Below are 5,756 nucleotides of genomic sequence, written 5' to 3'. Positions count from 1 at the left end.
GACTCCTCCATACAGTGAGACACTGACTTTGAAGCAATAAATCCATTAAATTTTGGTCTTTGGCAGTGAGCAAGTAATTCTAGACTAACCTTACTCCCTCCAACTATCTGAGATATTTGGAATTGCTTTTCAGAACTTTTATATGAAAATGATCTCTGCTAGCAGTCTGAGTACTCATTGTGGCTTCCACTTGGAGAAATTATCCTAGAAATTACAACTGTTCTCCGTGCAAGAGGAAATACAGTGCTATAATGTAAAAAGAAACTTGTGTTTCAGTGCTTCAGTTGAGAAAGTACAAAGAAACCAGCATGGACAGACTGGAAGAAGGATTTGACAGTAACTCATAACGAGTGTGTGCATTACTTCTCCTGTGAGAAAGGTGGAAACATGCCCAAGTGGGCAGTGTGCTTTTCCCCTTCATCTTTAGCAACGTCCTCAGGAACCTGACAGGGTGAGCACCCAGAGGCCTTGAGAGGCTGATGGTGTTTTGCTTTGTGAGTGCCTCCAGCTAGTGATGGCACTTCTGCCTGCTTTGGGCAGCAGGGTGCTGTGTTTAATCCAGAAAAAGTTGCCTCATATTTCATGAATTGGTTTACCTTTCATTACATGTATTGTGATACAATTGAGTCCACTTGATTTGAACCTGTTGTCATATAGCTGAAGAGATGGCACAGACACTAGCTGAAGAAACTGAGTTCTTTAGCAATCTCTGTGCTGGGATTTAATCCTTATATTAAATACAGGGATAGCCCATTTATTGTAGTCAGGTTTGTTGTAGCCCATCTCTCTGTCTCCTGTACATTCTTAGCTCTTTTGCCCTGGCACTAGTTAGCATTCATGTGACCGCAAGGGGTAGCCGTTTGGGAAACTGATCTGGCTGAAAACTCACCTTTGTTTTTTGTAAGGTTAGGATGTGTGTGGTGTTTGTGGATTGTGTTTGTGTAAAACTCCTGGAACTGAACACCTGAAAGCTGATACTCCATATAGTTGTATTTATGTTGTTCTTGCCGCCTTTACCTCCCTACTTCTATATGGGTTTTATAACGCAAAAATATGAAGCTGTAAGTCTGAGACTGGCCATTTCCAGATATTTTGACATGTATAAAATATATATTCTAATATAATGATTCTTTTTCTAAAAAAGAAAAAAGTAAACTTGGTAATTCCTAATTTTTCCTAAGAGTCTAAAAATTATTAGGTCTTTCAAGCTGACAGTCCAGATAATAGAGAGAAATATTTGTAATAAAGTTCCAGAAACATTTTTTCTCTTGGATTATTCACTCAAAAGATTATGTACTATTGTTAGTTCTGGCTAATATGTGATCCAGCTGCAGGTGTTTTGAATTTGAAAACTCTTTTGCCCAAAAGGACCAAAAATTAACATTTAGAATGCTCTGTTGCCATGGTAATTTCTTGGTTAAAAGACTGCCAAATAACTGTAAAATGAAACCTATACTTTTGGTGTGCCCTAAAACAAGGAAAGAAGATTGGTGAGAACTGAAACATTACTTTATTCCAAGTTTTTCTTGTAGGTATTGGAGAGGCCTTGAATACTCAGATACATTTTGCTTTCTTTTAAGCTGGATTTCTTGCTTTGACATTTGTTGATGCATAATTTCAGCAACATGCACAACTGATTTTGATGTGTTTTTAGTTACTTTTTTCCCTTTCAACTCCATTGGTGCTGCTTAAACTTGAGGGTATTCAAAAGCAAATGTCTTAATGCAGTAAAATCAAAAACCTATTGTATAACTTTATGCACATCTAAATAATTGTTTGCATTGAGGTGTTTTGATCTTAATGGATCAGACTCTTAGTTCAAACTGCTAGGCTTCCTTGGCGTGGAACCTCCACTAGAACTGAGGGTATATCTTGGACTTACAATTTCATTTATTGCTGTCGTTCATTCTCTACACCCAGTTTGTGCAGGTACATGGTAATTTGTTGATAGTGATATGATCAGGTATATTTAAAATATATTCTTTCCTGAGACAGAATTTACAAGGTAGATTCTTGATGTTTTCTCAGTGTCATCCCACTCTCAGATGTGACCTTCATATCAGATAAAGCCTATTAGCTTTATCTTATTTTTTCAAGCCTCAAGTCACAGAAAAGACATAAGAAACCTTATATTGCAAAGTGGATTTGGACATGTTTATGTAAAATTACAGAACATTGCTTAGGAATGGTATCTTCAAACTGTAAATGACATTTTTTTTTGCAATTGTGTCTCAACCTTGAATACATTCTTCATATAGGAGAGACTTCACCATGTTGAGGGACAGTAGGGAGGCCTCTGTTTAGTGGGTGTGTGTTTATATAACGTTATGGATATTTCAGAACACTAAACTCTTACAATGAGTTTTTTCACTGAATGAGGCTAGGTACAGTGTCCTTTGAGAAGAACAGAATTACTTTTCTGGTTACTTGTAGAAGAACTGGGACTAGACTGTGTGCTGGCATAGAGCAGAAGCGGATGAAGAAACTCAAGTCTATCTAGTGCTGATTGTTTAAGGATTTAATAATTCAAGTGCATTACTAGGTCAGGACGAAAATGTTCAGCACCTCATGGGTAGAAGCTCAAAGCGAACAATTTGTATGTGCTTCAGGCAGCTCAGAGAAGGACATGGCTATCAGTTTATTGGCTTTCATGCATTTTGTATAGCTGGGGCTGACTGCGTAAGCTTTTATTAACTTTGAATTAAGAAGAATTTAAGACATTCTGGGTCTTTCGGGTATTTTCACGTACAGTACTAGCTTCTATACATGGTAACATGAAAAAAAAACACTTTTCATATCATAAACTTTCTAGTATTTCTTCCAGTATTTCAGTGTTTTGGAATAGAATATATTGAACAGGTCATGGGCTATTATATGCTATTAGGTTTTTTTTTCTTAATGTATTGGAGTAATATTTTTTGAAGAATGGTTTAGGGGTGGGGTTTTTTTGTCAAGTATAGTTGATACTGTAGTTCAGAGTAGACACGTACCTTTCTTGATAAATCTTCAAATCTTTAGTCACACTTCTCTCCTTTTTTTTTTTTTTTTTTTTTTTTCTTTTTTTTTTTTTTTTTCTTTTTCCCCTATTGGCTGAACACTAGCTTAGTTTGGAGGCATGTTGCTTGTACAGACCTCAAAACAAGTTTCAGAGGTGGCCAAGTACAACATTTTATTCTAATGTAGTTGTTCCTTTGAGAACTTTGCTGCTGTTGTCTTAAAACTCTGAAGGCAAATACCTTTGACTAGTCATGTGACTTTGAATATAATGTTGTGCCTGTACTGTCATTTTGTCCATTGCTTGATGTGTTTTTCTTGCCAGTAACAATACAAGGACCATCATGTAGTGATTTAGGTTTTTGGAGCCTAAACCAGATATTTTTTAGGTTCTTTCATCTAAAAATACCTTAGGTTTCTCTTTAAGAAACCTGAATGCTTTCATAAAAGGTTTTTGCAACAGCTTAATTGTGTGAGAGGCTGTTAAAATAACTTTCTGTTCTACTACACATGTGTTTTGTCTTCTATTATATACAGTAACTGTGTCCCATTAATTTAAAATTGATATGTGGTCAGAAGACCTTTCCAGTGAGTCCAACTCAGGCACTGATTTAGCCCTTCCAAGATTTGTGTTTGTTGAAATTAAGTAATTTGTAACTATGACTGAAATGTCAGGATTCAAACCAAACTATTTTCTTGTAAAAAACCACCTAGAATGAAACTTAAAGATCAAAGGTACAATTAAACAATTCTCTGTCAGTTTCTCTCCCTTTATTCCCTCTGGGCATGAGAAGGGCTCGGATATGCTGAGGATTGGAGAAGGCTTGACTAGACTACTATATCGGAGGACAAATCTCTGGGAATAGTCATTCACCCTCCGGAAGCGGGAGCAACCTGAAGTAAGAAAGCAAAGTGGCTGAATCTGTTGGCTTCTCCTGTCCTCAGCTGTAAATTCTAGGTTAAATATAGTTCTTGTGATGCCTTTAAACACACACTTCTTAGATGCATTGTTAGTTGGCAATCACCATCTTCGTTTGACATACACCCTCTTGTTTCTTTGTACCATGCCAAGTGTACCATCCAAATCAGGGCTCTTTTTACTGCCACTAAAATTGAGTACCGGGAGCTATGTGCCAAATACCACTTCAGTGTAGGTAGTGCTGAAGTTAGCAATTCTTGTTATAAACCTCTTCAGTAATGTGCACTCCTCGGGCAAAGATAAATTGCAGTAGAGGGTTTCTAGTTCTAGTCTGACTAGTAATCTGCTGATCCCATGCTGTGCTCTTTGTTTGCTCTTTCTCCCTTGAAACAGCAGCAGCTACTGTCTGCCTATGGCTTGAAATGACTTGTGTGCCATTGGCTGGTACATGTCGTATTTTGTGTCAGTGCTTACTGTAGGTCGCAAACTGTTGGGATTATTAAAGTCTCCCTTTGTGGAATACCAGCAGCCATGAGATTTTTTTCATTTCATCTTTGTTTAGGTTCTGTAGTAATATAAATACCAATAGCATACTGTGGAAGGCATAGTGCAGAATTTATGGGTTTTCATTCCTAACCATAGCTTTTGAAATGCTCATGTGCTTTCAGCATACGGTATGTGTTACTGCCTAGGCTTGTTTTTAAATGCGAGTTCACTTCCCCTATGATTTCTTTTAGATTTAATAATTTACATATTATCTATATCTATTCTTTTATCCATCCTTACTATTTAAGAATTGTAATTAATGAATATGTATTAATCATTAATAAGCACAGTTATTTGTTAGTATTAGTAAATAGTAATGGCTTAATTGCTTTGTAGATAATGTTTTCCTACAGAATGAATAAATGTCTTCAACAAAGGAAAGCATCTCTTGTTCTTTGTTGCAAGGAATCCTTGAAGTGGTTGTTTCCACTTACAATCATAGGCTTCCTGAATTTCCAGGAATCCCAGAATGTGTTCCTGTTGATTGAAGAAATTGTTTGCTTTGAGATTTGCCTGTGTTTAGAATTAGTCTTTTGCATTTACTGTGACCTCTAACTAGCTTAAAAATCCTTATTGCCCGATTTTAAAGCATTGTTAAATCTGACCCTGATTTACACTGTAGCCTTTCTACATTTCAGCAGAAAAGACTTCTCATTTTCTTATTATATTTCTTAACTTCTTTACAAAAAAAGTCTTACTTATTATGAGTAAATACTTGTTACTGTTTTTCTGTTTTTTAAATCTACTACTGGTTTTGGTGAGGGGGTTTTTGCCTTTTTTTTTTTTTTACTCAAGAGGAAGTTGCAGATCTCTCTTTGTAACATGAGAGGCTAATAGTCCAGTGAGTCCTAGGAGCCACCCTGGTGGTCTAAGCCACATTGTTTCAGACACACTCTAAATCTAAAGCAAAATTTTTTTGATTTCTGTCCCAAAGAGCTGACTGCTTTCCTGAGAACTTTATGAGTACTTCCAAGAACACAGTTGATGCATACTGTCCTGTGTGAAAGAAGTGACTGTGGATTACATAAATTGATATTCCTAGCCTGCCAAAGAGTGAATACCTTCCCTCATTCCTCTGTCATATGTCTATACAGTCTTCATTTTGGCGGGCCATGGTGGAGGCTGGGGTTTGGCTCTTGTAGGCCCCAGAAGCATGCTGTGTCTGCATTAGTATTTCCATTAAAAAATAGATTGCAAATATTTTTTGAAAGTTAAATAATACTTCATGTTTGGATACACAGTAACTAATATGTAAAGTATGAGTTATTTAAATTATTTATTTAGGAAAAAAAAGGGG

The sequence above is a fragment of the Athene cunicularia genome, assembly GCF_003259725.1.
Source record: "Athene cunicularia isolate RWA chromosome Z unlocalized genomic scaffold, athCun1 chrZ_part1, whole genome shotgun sequence".
Classification (NCBI taxonomy): Eukaryota; Metazoa; Chordata; class Aves; order Strigiformes; family Strigidae; genus Athene; species Athene cunicularia.
The sequence above is the reverse complement of the archived record's forward strand: the minus strand, read 5'-3'. Positions refer to the sequence as shown.